The 21,399-nt window shown below is 34.8% G+C and overlaps 1 protein-coding gene across 2 annotated transcripts in view; it reads left to right on the plus strand.

The window, feature by feature from the left end:
• LOC126978148 (ras association domain-containing protein 10) overlaps window positions 1–21,399 on the plus strand; it is a 126,958-nt gene that overhangs the window by 11,279 nt on the left and 94,280 nt on the right. The window lies entirely within an intron of this gene.

The raw sequence follows: 21,399 nt of genomic DNA on the forward strand, positions 1-21,399 counted from the left end.
AAGTAAGTCAGGTTTGGTTCTGCAGAAACTAGTTAAGCCTAAAAGATAATTGGGACAAACTAGATTATACTGGAATAAACAAGTGAATCCTGACACGAGTAAAATAAGCTGGTTCGACCAGAAATCCGATTTATAGTAAGACAATTTAGTTTTTCTTGAGGTCAGATTTAGACTATGATACACTGGAAAATGAAAATGGAGACGGCTTTGTTCGGAGTTTCCTTGCGAAATCGAATCAGAAATGAGGATCACCTCAGTAGGAGAACCAAAGTCACCGACATAGGCCAGTTGATTGCGAAACTGAAGTTGCAGTGGGCAGGGTAAACAGTGGCGACTACGTACCGGAAGATGAAATGTTGGTAGGCTCCCCACATGATGGACCGATGACCTGGTCAAGATAGCCGGAACAGGTTGGATAAAGGCAGCGCAGGACCGACCGTCATGGACATCTTTGGGGGAAGACTTTGACCAGCAGTGGAAGTCTTCCTACTGAAATGATGATGCTGATGAAATCCATTGCTTATATAAAATGTTATAAATGATCTCTAGTGTTAACTCCGCTATGAATCACTTCGACACGATAGTGGGTTCCATGTTGATGCCTTAAGACCTTTTTTACATGCTTTTCATTAGCTTCACCTGTATGTATGTTTGTTTGTAACCGGTTCATTTGGGCGTGATTTTGACCCACTTTAAACGGCCAGATTTCGTTCAAACTTCGTAGATTTATCGAGGACCGATGACTCAATTAAAAAAATATTTTGTAAATTGAAAAATTTAATAATTTTAATAAGATGTTCGTTAATTCATATAATTTTCATCTATCGACTCTAAGTTAGGAATTGATGTTCATTTTAAATTTCAACCAATGATTTCAACCATTATATTTAACCGATTTATCTAATATTAGGAAATATTCGAATAATAGTTTAAATAACTTAAAAAACACGATTTTATAAATAAACCAAACTAAAACGTAGGAAATATTTTGTATTTTTCTTTGCGTTAAAGAGCATTGCTGTCGCGTAAATTGATCTACAAGGGAACGCTTTCCCTAGAAGTACTTATCCTTTGTTTTTTTTGCTAGTAATTAATTCAATACGAATATTTTCACAATTTCACCTTGAAACAGTAAATATCCTGTTAGGTACGCGTGTAAGGCAACGACTGCAGGTGATAAGTTTTTGTGCGTCTTTTCAAGTTTAATTTATGTTAATCTAGTCTGTGTTCAATGAATGTTCATATCATGTATCAATTGATCGCTTATTCTCACATCGCTTTATTGATTTAATAAGATATAATGATATATAATGATGGAGCCTACGAGTGGGAGGCTCCTTTGCACAGAATGCCGGCTAGATTATGTGTACCACAACGGTGCCTATTTCTGTCGTCAAGCAGTAATGTGTATGCATTACTGTGTTTCGGTCTGAAGGGCGCCGTAGCAAGTGAGAGTTACTGGGCAAATGAGACTTGACATCTTATGTCTCAAGGTGACGAGCGCAGTTGTAGTGCCGCTCAGAATTTTTGGGTTGTTCAATATCTTGAGCGGCACTGCATTGTAATGGGCGCTGAACGTCCTGCCCGTCTCGATTCCTTACCTTTTAGCTCCATTGGTCTGTAGATTTCCTTTACAATTAATGGAAAATCGTAATAACTGTAATCTGAGCTTAACTCGGATTTTATTTACAAATAAAATATATAAATTTTATGTTACAGGAAGCTAGAATTAATAAATTTGTTAATATCAAGACAGTCTCTATCGTTTATGGGGATTAAAATAAAATAAAAAGCCTTTTATTTCTGAGACGAGGATTAATTAAACTTAAATATAAGATTTTTTTATGGAATAGGAGGACAAACGAGCGTCACGAGGGCCACCTGGTGTTAAGTGATCACCGCCGCCCACATTCTTTTGCAACATCAGAGGAATCACAAGAGCGTTGCCGGCCTTTAAGGAAGGTGTACGCGCTATGTCGTATCGTCCCGGAAACACCGCACAAGGAAGCTCATTCCACAGCTTAGTAGTACGAGGAAAAAAGCTCCTTGAAAACCGCACTGTGGAGGACCGCCACACATCCAGATGATAGATGATATCCTAATTTGTGGCGTGTCGTGCGAAGGTGGAATTGGAATGGAATCGTTGAATGATTAAAAGTAAACTAAATTAAAAAGAACAGTTCAAAAGTAACTTCTCCTTATATAGAATTTAGACTTCTGTAAACTTAGTAAAAGTACTGTATAGTTTAGACTTCAGTATGTAGACTTATTTTAAGTACTTTAGTAGGTATTACAAGAATGAAGTACATTTTAAGTGGAGTTTTTTTGAGGCAAAATAAACTATTGTATTACAGAACCCTCAGCTCGGTGTGCCTTTTAGCGCAGGCCTCACCCAACTGTCTCCACTTAGCTTTATTCTTCGGAACCTTTGTCCAATATAGCCTTTAAGTCAGACATTTAACGTCGTCCCATCGTATCTTTGGTCTTGCCTTCTAGTTCCGTTTTCGAGATTAGAGTGTGCAAACAAATCGACAATCAGAGCTTAACATTTAATTATATGTGTTCTATACATACATTCTACAGACTTTTAACGCTGGAATGATAACTTACGGACATCGTATCATATACGAATACCCTTATCGACTGGGGTTATATGATATTGAGTCCTGATCGTCAAGAGTTCTATGTTATTGGTAACCGAATCATCGCAATATATCGGGAGCAATTTAACTTAAATCGCATCGTTCGGCCATTATTTCCACGCGATAACAACAATTATTTCCAGTTCAAATAGATTTTAACTTTATCAGATATTCAGTTACCTAATACGAGAGTTTCTTACATTACTTCAGAGTTTCGTACAAAACCTGTTTTAAATAGAGATTTGATGAATCCCGTTAAGCTTATACCAGAAATTGGCTACTTTACGCATTTTTCTTTCGAGTGCAAATTTTCTTAAATTCACTATTTCTCTAGGTAGGATTTCTAATACCTATGTTTAAATTATTTTTATTTTAACTGACTTCAAAAAAGGAAGAGGTTCTCAATTCGTCGTTTTTTTTTATGTTTGTTACCTCAGAACTTTCGACTGCGTGAACCGAATTTGATAATTCTTTTTTTATTTAATTTGGTCCAGATCTGACTATGGCATCCATGAGAAAACCATACAATTCTTAAATTTGCTATATATACGTTTAGCAAAGTGGATGATAAATGTACGAATAACTCAATATCGCGCCGACCGATTTCGATGATTCTTTTTTTAATGGAAAGGATATACTTTAAGGAAAGTTTGGTGAGAGTTTGACTAACCAAACTATAACTAAATAGAACCTAAGTTCTGATTACGGAATCCATGACAAAGTAACGGAACTCTTCAATTCTTAGGAGCAAATTAACGATACTTGGCTGAATCTTTTTTATGGTATCCGGATATTTAAGTCATCTATCATAACAAAGTCATATGGCCAAGTAATTGTCGTAGTCTTATATGATACGATTCCAGAATGCCAATAATCGTAACTAGAATTAGATTAATTAATAGATTGTATAAAATTACGCAATTATTTTTATACTTTTTAGTGCAATATCCATTGTTTTGAAATAGTGTTTTTGAAGTCGGTTGTTTTTTTACGCCTAAACATATTTTTTTTGATGAAAAGAAACTCGCTGAGTTTGTTGCGCCCGTTCTTCTCAGATCATAAGCATACCTTTTCGAAAAGGTTTATGACTCCTTATAAGTGATATAATATTCTATTTTGAATAAAAATATTTGAATTTGAAGAGAAATTAAGAGTTTGTATTGATGTAGGGTAACGGACACGAAAGAAATGAATTTATCTAAAAACTAGCTGACCCAGCAAACGTTGTATTGCCGATACTAAAATCGCGATACAAAAGTAACTGTTGATCGTAGATGGGTGAAAATTTGAAGATGTATTTATTTTTTAATGCTGACTCATAATCAAACAAATTAAAAAAACTGTCAAAAAAATAAAAAAATAAATGTGTGGACCATCGCTAGGGATCCCATCATCGTTAGGGAGATAAAAAATAGATGTTGTCCGACTCTCAGACCTACCCCATATGCACTCAAAATTTAATGAGAATCGGTCAAGCCGTTTCGGAGGAGTTCAAAGTTTAACACCATGACACGAGAATTTTATATATTAGATAGTAATATTTAGGGCAGGAACAGTCCAGTTACGTCATATACAGTGAAGTTTGATCATAGACATGTTAAACGCAAAGATTAATAGAACGTAACTTTCACCAACAAACAAAGAATGTTATTATACCCATAAGGCGCTATGACTCACATGGCAACGCCCACAATGCTTGAGAGATGTATAGTCGTGATATATTTAGAATCATAATATTGTCGACGTTTTTATTTGAGACTAGAACACAAAAACCCACACTTAGGGTACATCATCATCATTATCAGCCGGAAGACATCCACTGCTGGACAAAGATCTTCTCGACATTCGGTCCTGCGCTGCCCTCATCCAACGTATTCAGGCGATCTTGACCATATGGTCGGTCATTCTTGTGGGAGCTTACTAATACTGCGTCTTCCGGTACGTGGTCACCAATCGAGGACTTTACTGCCAGCCACCAGCCATCGTTCCCGTCGCATATATATGAGCAAAGGAGACGACACGACATACGAGGTACTTAGTTGGCTTGAGATTGATTAAAGCCAGCTTGCAGAAAATAGCTAAGCATATTGACTAGTACAAGTTTTATAATTTGGAAGATTACAAAATCAAAAAAAATTACGAAAAGCAACTGACTTAGAAAAAAAATTATCAATAACATTTTAATATGCACTAAAAAGTAAAAGACTAATTTCTACAACTTAATAATCAACTTAGTTTTAGAGTAGAATAAAATAAAGGTATAGACTACCTGAAAGTCAATCAAATTATTACTACAATATAATGTAGTAACAATTATTGTTATTTTGGAATCGGTGTCCTCCCGCCGCGGCCCCGCTTCGCCTCTCGCCTCGGCACGTCGCGCGTGCCACACAAGCACATCCCACCTATAACTATGATTGTAGTTACAAACTTACCTTGGCGAACATTTTTTATTATTGAATAGGAGGACAAACGAGCGTACGGGTCACCTGGTGTTAAGTGATCACCGCCGCCCACATTCTCTTGCAACACCAGAGGAATCACAAGAGCGTTGCCGGCCTTTAAGGAAGGTGTACGCGCTTTTTTTGAAGGTACATTGACTCCAAAAGTATGAATAATGTAACTACCACAGGTAAAAGACATTTAAAATGTTCTGAAATCATTCATCATAATCTAACCAAACTCTCACCTAAATAACGTTGATGTATATCCTTTCCAATAAAAAAAGAATCATCGAAATCGGTGGGTGCGATATTGAGTTACTCGTCCATTTGTAGCGGTTTTCTCATGGATGCTATTGTCAGATATGGTACCACATGGGAAACACCAGCATTCAAATAAAAAAAGAATCACCAAAATCGTTTCTCCCATTGGAAAGTTCTGAGGTAACAACATAAAAAATTTAATACCATCCATCTTCATATCATCGTTCATCTTTTTTGAAGTCGGTTAAAAATACTTCAACCGAAACTTCACACAAGTAATGAATGATTGAAAAGATTATCTGAATCAACTCAAGTATTTTACGGTCATATACAAAAGCTTTAATACATGGCTGTGGGCATGAAACAAGAACTCACTGTCAACGATAAATTTGATTTAAAAATCAACGGATGGCTTCGAGCGGTTGAGGCCTGCTTTCGTGATTTTGTTAATAACGGTTTGTTTTTGATGGATTATACGTAATGGTGAAGTTATACTCAATAACGTTTTTGGGATCAACCGGGCTTCGAATTTATTTTAAAGTGAAACTTTTATTACATCGCCTCAAACTTTTTCGCCCATCTATCGCACGTCGTGGAGTACCGCGGCCGATTTTAGTAGGGGTGAATTTATATTATTAATTTCAACTACTGCTTTCAAGTCGGTTTGGCCGCACGCCGCGCCGGCAGAAGTGAAAACTTGAACATTAACGTTGTGCATTTTTGAATATTTTTAAATGGTTAGGGAATAAATTCACACGAACTGCTTTATTTATCAATATAAAAGTACTAGCATTTATATTCATTTATTGCGCTATCGTACACAAACATACAAATATATTGCATAAATATTTAACACTTCAAAACTAATACATATAAAAAGTTTATCTCCCAGAATAAGCAACTTTCACCAATTATAAACTGTAAAGATATTTCACGGCTGAGATTCGATCCCTCGACCTCGCGGTGTTTACTTCACAATCACAATGATTCAACCACTGGTCCAACGACCGAATGTTAAGTTGAAATAATAATAATGATAATGAAGCTTTATTTGATTCCATGCAAAAATAACAATTGTTTAATATTACTCTAAGTTACTATCTCTATCTCTGGTTTTGTACGGACCCCTTTTGGGTAAAAGCCTCCTCCAAAGAACTCCATTTAGTTTCGGTTTTTGCAGTCTCTATCCAACTTTGCCCCGCCACCGCCACTATTTCATCTGTCCACCTACCACAAGGCCTGCCTCTCTTTCTAATGCCTCGAGGGCCGGACCATTTAATTATTCTGTGTGTACATCTGTCGTCAGAGTATCTGGCCACGTGCCCCGCCCACTTCCATTTTCTTTTGAGGGAGAAAGTAAGTGCATCGCTTATTTATGTTTTGCTTCGGATGTCTGCGTTTCTCACCCTGTCTTTAATTTTAAACCTAGACAACTTCTCTCCATTCTCCTTTGAGTAGTCTGTATTTTGTTTCTCGTTTTTAGATCGAACGTCCAGGTTTGGCAGCCATAGGTGAGGCATGGAAGAATTTCAGAGTCCATAATTATTTTCTTGGTAGGCATCGGAAGCTGTGATTTGAATCTAAATTTGATCGCTATTCTTCTGTCTATTTCTTGGGCAACTCCTCCATTACTAAACGAGATCTGTTTGCCAAGGTAGACGTATTTTTCTACATACTCGAGAGGAGTGTTATTTACTGAGATGGGTGTCTTGTGGTGGTTAGCTTTTGTTTTGTCTGGGTTCAGTTCTAAGCCAACTCTTATACTAGCATGGTGATAAGTTGAAATAGCCGACCTATAATTAGTTCGAAGTAGAAATCTTTCATCCATAACTTCAACGACTGTTTTACAATTTTTCGATCAGGTCACGAGTCCTGACGCAAGTTTAATATTTTATACCCATCCCAAGTAAAGTGCTCAATGCCGCTAAAGAAATTCACACTTCAAATATATTTTAATCAAAATATTTAAATATTGGTAGCAAACAACATTAATTTTTTATTTCATTTCAGAAAATAATGCATAATTTATATATATATGTATATAAATTAATTGCTGTTCGTTAGTCTCACTAAAACTCGAGAACGGCTGGACCGATTTGGCTAATTTTGGTCTTGAATTATTTATTGAAGTCCAGAGAAGGTTTAAAAGGTGAATAAATATGAAAATTCTCGGAATTAAATAAAAACAACAATTTTGTTTATCCTTTGATGTGTCCTCCGTCGTTCAGAAAATAAAATAGAAAGAATAGTTTAAAATGAATAAATAATTAGAATTTTTATATCTTTCCAACTTTCTCAGCAGGTAAAATATAAACTTAATTTTAGCTCAAATAAACATTTTATGAACGATAAATCTTAAGTTTGTCATAAGAAATAAATATTTTTATAAATACTACGTACTTTGTCATGCGTGTACGCGGACGAAGTCGCGGGTATCAACTAGTATGATATATATATGAATAAATAATGAAATATATAACTTAGACTTTTAAGTCACCATTCACCATTTACCACCAGTTCGGGAAAGGCGTAAAAGATGGAATAAGTGATATTAAGATTGTAATATACTGTTTGTACGTAGTCCTAAAAGTATAACATGACCAAATATCAAACTGTGTACAATTGGGTTGAAAATCTTGTTCAGGTCTGTCTTTTCCATTTTCATTTTAAATGATAACTTACCTATAACGATATATAGGCGCTTCTTTCAAAATTTCCATCATGCTTCAAATGCCACAAATATCCTAATTTGACATAATGATCTCCCCCATCTGGATGTATGGTGGTCCTCCACAGTGCGGTTTTCAAGGAGCTTTCTTCCACGTACTACAAAGCCGTGTAATGAACTTTGTACCTTGTGCGGTGACATGGGTACCTTCAAAAAAAGCGCGTACACCTTTCTTAAAGGCCGGCAACTCTCCTGTGATTCCTCTGGTGTTGCAAGACAATGTGGGCGGCGGTGATCACTTAACACCAGGTGACCCGTACGCTCATTTGTCCTCCTTTTCCATAAAAAAAGTGAATCAATTTTTAATATCGATCTACTGTCGAATTGTACACGTTATTTCAAATATAGACATTACACATATCGACGCCTACGGTTCTATTTATGATTTCTACGATAGTATTTTTTAATAACTACCTACGTAGGAGGTTTGACACTTGATAAATTCTATATGAATACACGTTATGGAATGGGGGTCCAGATAAGATGGTCTGTGGAACACTTCATAGTATGAAATGTCTTATTTATCGACATTTATTGTGGTGCACTAAAATTAGAAACATAACCTAGGCAAGAGATGGATTAGAACACGCTCGGTCACTAAAATGGAGGTGGGCTGGACATGTGGCGCGTCTACGTGACAAGAGATGGACGAAAACGGTGACCACATGGGCGGGTCCACAGGGAAAAAGAAAGAGAGGTAGACCTCTAGCTTGTTGGGAAGATGACATCAAAAAAACAGCGGGCCCCAACTGGATTCAAGTAGCCCAATCTAGAAAGTACTGGCTATCTTTGGAGGAGGCCTTCACCTACAGAGGAGTTCTTTCAGAATAAAGAACAATAATATAAGATTAAGGAAAAACTAACACAAGTAAAATTTTAGGAGCCAAAGTTAATTACTAACAAAACTAATAATTGTATGTAGGTAAACTAACTTAATCTAATATAACTTCATGTTTTATAAGCTGTAAGAAATAAAAGGCTTTTTTATTTTATTTTATTCTTATTATAGTGCATGTGATGTAAACAGTATTGTAAATGAAAAATTGCTTAAATTATTAAAACTTTAGTGAGACATTATTTATAAATACGGCTTCACTCACGTTTTATCTGTGTACCCACACAGATACAACGTCCACTCGGTACCCACCGACAGTTTCAGATCATTCGTAGGTCCTTCATCAGGGTGAGTGGAGTAGGATCGGGATAACGTCCCGAGCATAATTTTTAATGACACTTGATAATTTAAATTGGCTCGTAAAAATTTAGATATTTAGAAATTCTTAAAAATAGGTTAATAAAAAAGTATATATAAACTTTTTTTGCAAAACCTTCTGGGTGTCGCGAGGTTATAGAAAGCGGCTATAATTCTCACCTGAACCCGTCTCTTACTGCGGACTTGGACTCGTAGTGCGCGGCTGGACAGGGCTGGTGATGACGAGCACGGTCTCACTGACACTATGTCACTATTGGTGTCCACGGGCCACAATATTTGCATCTTAGGCAATGAAGCCACAACCTGAGATTTGAACAAAACATACAAGATTTATCAACTGAGCTCAGTTGGAAGAGCGCTCGCACGGAACGTAAGACGTCGCGGTTTCGAGTCCCGTTTCGTTCATAAATTTTGTTTTCAAATTGCATTTGTGTAATTATTCCCAGGAGGTTTGTCACTTTAAAATGATCTTTACAACAGCGTAGAGAATACAGAGGTCAAGTTTTCCTTTTCAAAATATTACATGACTTAATTGATTCCAATCGTATTTTAAGTAACATTATACTTAACTGTCCAAAACATTATACACGTTCTATAGATACATTCTTTATCCCTGTTCGTAGAACTAATTATACTAGCACTTGTTTTATTATAAGAGCATGCAACACTTATAATAATAATTATAGTCACTTAGACATTTTTCATAGCAGCTATCGAACTTTTACTAAAAAAATTAAAGAATATCTTAAACATCCTTAAAATATGTTCAACCGATAAATTTGATAAATTTTGTGTCATTTGTATTTTTGTGTACTTTTTCGCCTTATGTTTAATTGTATATAAAATCGTTATATTTTGAATTATATTCACTCCTACTTTGTTTATATTTAAGTGGAAACTATATTGGCTTTTGTAATATAAATTATTGTTACAATGTGTATATAACTTAAGCTGTTTGTTTTCCAATAAATAAATAAATAAAACATAACTAATTGTTTAGTCTTAACAGTGGTAAAAATTACGTTCAAACATTCCGTTACATAGATACATATATTCATTGAGTCAAGCTGATATAAAGTTCATAAAAATCATACATATCGTAACTCCGGAAGGTGTTTGTATGGTAATAATAATGTTTTATATTTCGCCCCTATTTGACTGAGATGAATAAAAAAAATTGTATGTTCAACAAGTTCACAAGTAAAAACTCGAGTGATTCTTGTTTAAATAAAACTTATGAAACATTGCTAGAAGGCATAACAATTGATTCCCTTGGAATTCTTTATGATGTCAGTATAAAAAAAAAAACAATATTGTACTGTCATTGTTATTGCTATAAAACATTCATAATCAAGTCCCAGGCTGTCAGATCACTTAGATATATATTAAGCTGTGGAGTAGTAGGATTTACGATTGAGCCATTTTTTTTATAACACATGTAAAGTAATAATGCCTGAACAACGACTGGGACTTTATTATAAAAGTGTATACATTTACCCTTAAACTAAGATTAAGGATTGGTCTCCGCTGCGCTCCACTAATTGGATACCGCAGGCGTAGTCGCAAAATGGAGCAACTAATACTACGCCCAAGTGGGCGTACTCGAGCCTGTCTCGAACAATTTGTGACGTTTACGTGCCACATATTCTGTTAAACTTTGCTAATAATTGTAACTAAAATATAAGATAGACACTGGGAATCACATATCATCAGTAAGTATTTTGTATTTTATTAATTTCAATGTAAAATAACACGAAGCGTATGTTACAAAATTTGAAAGATGCCATTGAGTGTCAAGATGCCACGCACACAAGCACCTAATAGTTGCCGTAATAATAAAGCTATTGTTCTTAGGTAGTGCGGTATCTAGTTGGAGCGCAGCGGAGATCAATCCTTAATCTAAGGTGTACACATTTACCCTTAAAGCTATTATGTATCTTATTAAGATGATGAAATATTACAATTAAGTTTTCCACTGACATATCTGTCATCGCATAACTTTAATGGTGTGTAGAAATATCATAAGCGTATATTATATACTTCATGTTATTATACAAAGATAATTTTGTAATACCTTTATGATAACAGAACCATCGTTAAGTTATTTATTACTTAAGCAAAAACTTGCATAAAACGAATTGGATAACATTGATTTTATTGCATGCACTTAAGTATAAATAGTCTGTTAGATTTTCGTTTATTTACGAATTTTTTTGTATGAAAATAAGGGACGAGACGAGCAGGACGTTTAGCTGATGTTAATTGATACGCCCTGCTCATTACAATGCAGTGCAAGATTATTGAACAATAATTCGGAGCGGCACTACAACTGCGCTCGTCATCTTGAGACATAAGATGTTAAATCTCATTTCACTAGCTACGGCGTCCTTCAGACCGAAATACAGCACATGTACTATTATTTTTATTAGTATTTACACATTACTGCTTCACGGCAGAAATAGGCGCCGTTGTGATACCCATAATCTAGCCGGCATCCGGTGCAAGGGAGCCTCCCACTGGTGATACAGTAGACCAGCGTTTTTAGGTTCTTTTTTAGTGTTTCTTGTTTTTAAACCTGTAAACTTATATAATTTATACGTCTAGATAGAGTTTCTTGCTGTTAGACAACCGATAAAAACAGACCAGGAATATTACTTTAGTATGTGTGACAAGCTAGGTCTTACACTCGCGATTTGTATGACACTTTGTGTTAGTGTGCGTGAATTGCTCAAAATAGAGGTTAGTTCTAAATTCTATTTTTTTCGACGTTTTCACAGCTAATAATACTCGAATAGTCTATCTAGACGTATAAATAATTTATGCCTTCAATCATTGGGTATAACTGCAACACTTGGGTGTAACGTAGAGATAAAATATATATAATATTCCACAGGTTTTTTATCTTCCTTTTATTGTAATGTATTTTATCTACACCCATGCTGGAAATCATCTTTTAAAGATTCTGGAACAGATAGGTTACTGCTTACTAAAAAAAGCCAGTCCTAGTCACGATTACGTCATCCAAACGAGTGTTGTAATGTTGTACTGAATTTTATTACAACACTCGTTTGGATGATGTAATGGTTATTAGGAGATTGGGTGTGAGTTAGGCTAGCCAGTAGGCTATACGGAACCCTAATATGCGATTATAATTTATTTATACATTAATATATTATCATTTCAGTATGTAGTTGTCTTTATGTATTTCAATAGCGTTAATTAGAGTGGAATATTAATATAGCAGTAAAGCCATTTGGCTTTGAAACGGCTTTCTATAGTGGGGGCAAAAGGTTTGATAAGACGAAGTTACCTTGTTGTGAGGGGGAGATCTAAAAATAGAACCAGAGATAAGTATATTTATTCGTTTACCCACATTACAGTTTGTTTCTCGACTTTTATTATTTGATACTATAATAAAGGTTACCTTAAACTTATTTCCTCGATTAAAGTACATCCCCTAATTGCCATAGTCTATATTGGCATACTCATCGAACCTATTCACCTAGTGTTAAGTGATCACCGCCACCCATCTCTTGAGATATTCACAGGAGACACTAGAAGATTCACAGCAGCGATGCCAGACTTTCAGGAAAATGTACTCGTTTTTTTGAAGGTACTCATGTTGTATCGTCCCGGAAACTGTACTGTTGAAACTTGGTAAACAGATGTATTCTAAGAATTAAAATTTTAACACAAAAATAGAAAAAAAAAACAATACATTTGGGGGGTCCCCCAAACTTAGAACTATGGATAGGTCTTACTAATATAATTTTTTTCAAAACTGAATAGTTTACGCGAGAGACATTTCCAAAGTGGTAAAATGTGTGTGTCCCCCTGTTACTTCTAAAATAAGAGAATGATAAAACTAAAAAAAAAATTTGATGTACCATGCAAACTTCTATCGCAAAATTGGTTTTAACGAGATCTAGTAAGTATTTTTTATACGTCATAAATCGTAAACCCACAAGAACTTTTATATTGTGTAACTAGCTGCTACGGAACCCTTGATGGGCTAGTCCGACTCACAATTTACCGGTTTTTACCTAAGGAAAAGGCCGGCAATGCTCTTGTGATTCCTCCGGACTGTTATAAGGGAGTGGCCCATACGGACGTTTGTCCTCAGAGGAGGACATGGAAGAATCCATAAAATAATTCCGGAAAAAAGCATAGACAAGCTATTCAATATTATATTAATCTGTTCATCATCTGACGCAAGCAACAGAGAAATATAACAAAACACAATGATAACACCGCCATGAGGCAGAAGATTCATAGGCAATAAACTGGCGTTAAAATATTATACTCTTTGCCGTAGGGTCAGTAGGTCACTTAAGGCAGTACCTTATCGCATATCGCTTCCTCAAGATCTTGCCCGAGGTAATTTCATGCCACGCTATGCAGGGATTTGTTGATAAGACGTTAATTTTTGAATTCCCCTTAATATTTTATGGTTTAACGATGCGTAATAATTTGGGGGAAATATTATGAAGATAAAATACGAGGTGTATAACTCATTGTTTAACATTTTTACTTGGTATATGAATACTTACTTATATCTTTTGATTATTTTTGTTTAGAATTGTCTTTTATAAAATATATTTAACTATTTTTGATATATACCTATTATGTTCTAACGCGTTTGGGAAAAATGGCTTAAATGATTTATAAGTCTAGAATGAGCCTAGCCAAGTTTATTGCAAAGAACTATAAGCAAAAGACTATCAAGACGTATAAATTTTCTAAGCTATTATGTTTTAGCGCGTTTGGGAAAAAATGCCTTAGATAATGTATACACTTAGATAGAGCCTTTTGCTGTTAGGCAACTCATGACAACAGGCCACGTTTATTACTCTAGTGTGCATGACAGCTACGTCTTACACTCGCGATACGTTAGCGCCGTTAGATACTTTGTTTTAGTGTGCGTCCGTTACTGAAACTAGAGGTAAACTGATTGATAAAATAAAAACAAAGTTTGAATCTACCTATTTCACTTTAAATGCAGTAAGTATTAAGCTGTTTAGTAGTGTAATAAGTAGAATCATTGATTCCCACCATGGTGCCCCCAATTTACTCCAATCAAACACTCTTGTGATGTGTGATACCTCTCGTGTTGCAAGAGAGGGCTGCGATAGCCACATACCATCGACTGACCCGTCCTGACCGAAATTTAGGACAATCGAGCGTACGTGTCACCTGGTGTTAAGGCGACACTAAATGCCAGCGACCTTGAGCGATATGAGTTCACGGCTGCCGGCCTGCCATCTATGTAACAAAGCCAATATTTTCAAAATTCTTGCGTGGAAAACAGTTTATATGCTTACAAACCTCGTTATTCACTTATTATCTGAATAAATAAACCTAAACAAGAAGTACAAGCTATAAGCATAACTTTTCTGAGAGAACTACCAAAAAAAATGCGTCACGCCATGCCAAAAAACTTGTTTAACTTCAAAGAAATATGGTAGTTCAAAAAGGCTCGGCAGTGTTAACTATGACCAACAGCAAGCATTAGCAACCTACAATTAAGACTTAAGGATATGTGTAACAGGATTAAGTAGTGTTCATAGCTCGAAATGCTATACTTTCACCACGAAATTTGTCTAAAAACACCATGTTTGCGTGTTTTCTGCTTACTCTTCGCCTTAAGTGAACACCGCCGTACATATTCTCTTGCAACATCAGAGGAATCACAGAAGCGTTGCCAGCCTTTGAAGAAGGTGTACACTCATTTTTGACGGTACAAATGTCGTATCGCACAAGGAAGCTCATTCCACACCTAAGTTGTATGTGGACGAAAGTTCCTTGAAAACCGCACTGTGGAGGAACTCCACTCATTCAAATGGTGAGGATGATATCCAAATTTGTGCCGTATCGTGCGAAGGTGGAAAAGGAATCAGGTCAAACAGCTCTTCGGAACACTCACTGTAATATATGCGGTAGAAGATAATGAATATATCTTATATTTGTATGACTTTTTGTCCTCTCTTCCACAAAAATCATCACCTTAGAAATTAACAATCAAATGTTGATGTTTGCTAACATTTTCTATGCATATATATATATCATATCAATACATAAACTCAGGTATGTTAAAACTTCCAAGATTATTCAGTGTCAAGGATGTATATTCAAGACTTAGAAAGATTACAATCTTAATAAGGCATTAATTATACACACGATCATAAGAAAATTTTAATTAAGGTGAATTATAATAAAAGTCACTCGCTCCGAATTCGCTCTGAATGAATTTAACAGTTGGAGATAAACAATTTGTTTAAGTTTAAGTAATATCCCTCCCTCCTAGGATTAAATATACCAATTTAATTTGTGCCAAAATTTATGAACGGGACTCGAACCCGTGACCTCTCGGGTCCTTTTCGAGCGCTCTTACCAACTGAGCCAACAGTCCGAGTGACACATCGATCATAAATAATAGAGTCGAGTCACGGATCTTCCATTAACTTTGGTACTAATTTAATTTGTATAATTAATCTCAGAAATGAGAGATATAACTTAAAAGTAACATATTGTTTAAATGAATATTGGTCACTTATTCAACTTCAAAATCAAACTTAGACCTTAGATTAAAGATTGGTCTCCGCTGCGCTCCAACTAGATACCGTAGGCGTAGTCGCAAAGTGCGGCAACTAATACTACGCCCAAGTGGGCGTACTTGAGCCGCTCTTGAACAACGTGCGACGTTGACGTGCCACATGTTGCAGTCCTAGCGCTGCTACCAAGTAAGCCGGTAGGTGTTGTTCAACAATCAGGTTGTGGCTCAGTTTAAAAAAACAGATTGTTTAGATTTGAAAGAGTGAGTCTCGAGTCAATTTCCTAAAATGTAATTGGGATTGAGCAGGCAATTAAATAGATACAACTTCTTTTCACTTTTCTACGATCAACCCCTGTTTTTGTATCGCGATTTTTTATTATATTGTTCCATCCACATATCCGCAATAGGGTTGCAAGATGGCAACAGAATATAATAATTATAGTAGTACGATAAATTTTATGTACAATATATATTTGTTAGGTCTGAGAATCGGTCGTCATCTATTTTTTATTCCCCAAAAATTTTAATTATTTACTTTTTTTTATTACTTTACTAGCTGACCCGGCAAACGTTGTTTTGCCATATAAAGTATAATTCACGCGATAGTTTTATAAGTAATAAAATATTGCCTATATTATAGCCTGTACATCATTTTGTTCTATTGTCAATAGTTTTTGCAGCGCACGCAAAAATAGGTTTTCGATTTTACACCTTGTGTTACAAAATAGCAATTTTATTACGGATCCCTAATTTTGAAAAAAAAACAAAGCCTATAGCCTTCCTCGATAAATGGACTACCCAACACTGAAAGAATCATTCAAATCGGACCAGTAGTACCAGAGATTAGCACGTTCAAACAAACAAACAAACAAACACTGCAGCTTTATAATATTAGTATAGATATGGCAATACAACGTTTTCTGGGTCAGCTAGTTTTTTAATAAAATTTCATCATCGTTCTAAAAACATATACATCGCCATACAGGTACTAACTCGACTTAACAGAGTAGTAGGCATAACACGTTCATGACTACTACATAGTAGTCATAGTTTTAACCAGGTTTCTTCACTCCGGGCGACCACATATAAAATAATACTAATTTGAGTTTGGGTTAATCTTTGATTTAAATCATTACCAAAGATTGATTAATGATACGCTCAAATAGCCTTTAAATTAACTTATATGTTAAAGTTATTAATTATTTGAAAGATTATACGCCTTATAAGTCATAACATAGCTGTTTTTGAATATTTTAAAATGTATTAATTAGTTAATAGACTCTATAATGATCGAATAATTATTCGAATCAATTTATTTCTTTATTTACATTTATCTCGGAAAGTGTGTGTAGAGATTTATTTTTTAAAGGAGCCATTAACGGCCAACGCCCGAAGTATATGGAAAATTGTTATTTTTATTGTTATATATATGTATACATATATATACACAGGGTGTCCCAAAGTTATGGGATATGAAGGGAAAGTACCTTAAATATCGAATATAGGCTATTTTGCTGAAAGAAGACTTTATGTTATTTTTATAAGTTAGTACTTCTGCATTCAAAGATTTTCTAAAAATTACTTGCCTCTTCTGGGAATCGAACCGATTGAAATGTAAAAAAAAAACTACTACTACTTTTATGGTGCCAATCGAAAGAATCGCAAAAAGCTAGTATTTTAAATGAAAGGAACAACGTAAAATGAATGTTTTCCTACTTGGATTGGTACGAATGGACCGATTAGATGGCCGGCCAGATCCCCGGACCTTACAATATTTGATTTCTTCTGTTGGCGATACGTGAAAGATATGCTATACAAAAAGCGATACGAGAACGTGGGCGAGCTACAAACAGAATTGTGCCATATCATATCGAGTATTCATCATAAAATGATAAGAAAATCAACAGGCAGCGTACTCATTAAAATATTGGCGATTTGCGTAATAATATAACTAAAATACATACCAATACACAATTACTTATTATTATTTATATATTGCCAATGTATATTTCAGCTAAACATCCATTGATAATCACAAATCACAAGAGCGTTGCCGGCCTTTAAGGAAGGTGTACGCGCTTTTTTTGAAGGTACCCATGTCCCGGAAACACCGCACAAGGAAGCTCATTCCACAGCTTCGTAGTACGAGGAAGAAAGCTCCTTGAAAGCCGCACTGTGGAGGACCGCCACACATCCAGATGGTGGGGATGATATCCTAATTTGTGGCGTGTCGTGCGAAGGTGGAATAGCTAATATCACGGCGCGGAGTCCATCTTTTTTTACTAGTCCGTGTATCAGAGTAATACTGCGTTTATTTGTTATTGGAAGCCATTATACATCATTATTTGCAAATCGCAATCGCTCTCGTTTTGCAAGTTAAAACTGTTACTAGATTTGAATCGAGTCACGACCGTGGCTTGTGTAAACAAACAAACGTGATTATTGTATTGTATTGCTACAGTATCAGTTAATATGGAACGTCGAGGAGGCCTACGGGTTTAACATTTAGATGTAAAGGTCACCGCACACTTGACACAAGGGTACTAGCTACAGCGAAACAAAATGCCAAAAGGTATTTGTTTATATCGAGTTTTGTCTGAAGCTTATATTCAAATTCAAATATTTTTATTCGAAATTGGATATAAAATCACTTATTGAAAGCCAAAAACTACTCCCATTCTAAAAGGTATGCCTCAGACCTGAGAATAACGGTCGCAACAAACTCAGCGGACTTTTTTCTATATAAAAAGATGGTTACAATATATAAACTTACAATAAAATTTATTATTTAATAGCCTGTGGTCGCTCAATTTCCAATCAGTGGTATATCATTAAGAAAGTCATTTAGGTAATAGTAACCTTTACCACACAAACGTTTTTTTAACAATTCTTTTGAATTTCGTTATACATTTTTGAACATTTTCCGGGATCTTGTTGTAAAAGCATATACAACACCTGAATCGACTTTGATAAATGAAAACTCAGTGTAGTTCTAATAATTTTTTATCATAATTAAAATAAGTAACAGTTCTAAGAAAAGATTAATTAAACAAAGATGATATATATCGAATTGTTCTTAGATATACCTCGGAAATGCAAATCGTACGCCTTGCACTATGTGCATGGTCACTGGTATGTATTAACGCCTTTAGCTAGAATAAAAACCCGTTGACGTATAAATGTTTTATTATGAAATAATTAGAAAACTCCATTAGTGGTAGAAAAATACAGAGAGAGAGGTTGACTACACAGAGAAAATAAGATCAGAGCTCCTAACAGATGTCATTGGAGGTAGCCTTACCAGTTTCCATCGCATGAGATTCTTGTCCCACTTATAAAAAGAATAGCATGTGTAGCAATTCACACGTGGTAGAAGTGAAAATTTAAAAATTTTGGCTGCAAGATAATGAGATGAATGTAAAATTTCGGGAAGGGAATAATTGTAGGTTTTAGTAAAGATCATATTGATACAATGGTTGATAAATATTTTGCATGTTATTCGTATATTACATAGATTAACTCCTACTCAGAGATTAAAATTTGAATACAAGAGGCTTATGGCAACTAAAGTATGAGATAAATACTTTGGTCTTAATATGCTCATAATATGTTGGAAATACTGCGTCAATTACTGTTTTTCATCTTGTTGTTGATACCGTGCGACTGCTGCACATTTTCAACTTAAATTTGTTGTTAAAAACTCAATCAACAAAATCACTGTATCTGATGCAAAATTTACATTAAAACTCTAAGCAGCATATGAAGCCAAGCCCAGCTACATGTTGCTAGGATAACACATGATTTCAACCGCTATGAAAGACATTACTACCACCGCTATCATTTTTATGTTCTCCTGGTGTCTATGTCAAATTATGTTAGTGTTCGTGCATTGCTCAAATTAGAGGTTAACTGCCAACTTCAATTTATTTTACAATTTATATACGTATAAATGATCGAAGCATATTATTATTCACCATCACTGCCCAAACTTTGAGCTTTAACGAGAGGAACTGGCAAGAAAAACAATATATGAATCCTTATATTTGACATTTAAATAATCTATATCCAGACCATAAAAAACAGGAGTATTTTATGTGGGTATAAAAAGGTTAAGCAAGTCGCCCACCATTAGGTGAACCCGACGTCGCTAACATAAAAATAAACCTGACATTAACTTTAAGTCAATCGTAAATAAATTTTATCTGTGGCTCTCCCTTTGACATTAATGTCACTTTTAATTACATGACAATAATTTTTAAGTGGCCTTTATTGTATATTCTGTGCGATATTCAAATAAAGCCATTAACTCAATGTTCACAGAATAACTTGTTTTGTGAATGAAAGCTAATCTTTCGGTTAATAAATAATTTTAACGCTTAATCTTCGTTTTATTTGATTTTCGTACAAAATAGACTGTAAATCATTCATTTTTAATTTCAATGCAGCTGTATATTTTTATGAGGTCTTTTGTATGCGATATTTTATGATGTTTGTTAAGATTAATTTTGTTGTTAAGTTACATATACATCTTATGGAGTGTTTAATAAATGAGAATAAATTTTTTAACGCAATGCCAACACTGCGTCTTAGTTTCCTGATACTATGAAGTTAATCGACAGATCTTCCTCTAGCGAAGTATATAGAGTGAAGTGATATCTATATTGAAGACTAGCTGACCCAGCAAACGTTGTATTGCCATATAAAGTAATAAGAAAAAATCAATAATTAAATTATTAAAGTTTGTTTTTTACCTCCTGAGAAAGTGAGAAAGATATAAAGATTCTAATAAGTTATTCATTTTAAACTATTCTTTGAATTTGATTTCTGGACGACAGGGCACACATAAAAGGAAAAACAAAGTTGTTGTTTTTATTTAATTTCGAGTATTTTCATATTTATTCACCTTTTAAACCTTCTCTGGACCTCCGCAAATAATTCAAGACCAAAATTAGCCACATCGGTCCAGCCGTTCTCAAGTTTTAGCGAGACTAACGAACAGTAATTCATTTTTATATATATAGATAATATTTAGAAAGCAAGTGACGTTGATTACCAATATAACCAAGACACCAGAGTACTACAGAGTTTTATATTCAAAATAGTTTAAACTTTTAATATTTTTTACTATTTTGTACCTCCCACAACGGTTACTGAAAAATCTTTTGATGATCGGTTTAGTAGCTAAGGCGTGTACGTTAAAAACACACTTTGGCGTGTATAATGTTAAAAACAAAAAACTTTCTGTGCGAATCTGAAGACTGTCTCAAAATTTTCCTGATAGCTATTTTGCAGTTAATAGGAAACATATACATACATAATTATGCATATATCGTATTTTATACAAATATAGTGATGAAACATATTGTTTTGGGCCAATGAACTTAATCAGATCTCGAGACCAATTTAGTGAACTACATTAAGATTGCTGGAACGTCTTTAAACTTTCACGTAAAGAGTAGCACTTAAACTTAGCATAAATCATGACATATTACTATTACATACAAACGGACAGAACAAAGAGTGACAAGCTCAGAATTAAGACGATGAGCTCAACAACG

This window comes from Leptidea sinapis, chromosome 47 (genome assembly GCF_905404315.1).
Source record: "Leptidea sinapis chromosome 47, ilLepSina1.1, whole genome shotgun sequence".
Lineage (NCBI taxonomy): Eukaryota > Metazoa > Arthropoda > Insecta > Lepidoptera > Pieridae > Leptidea > Leptidea sinapis.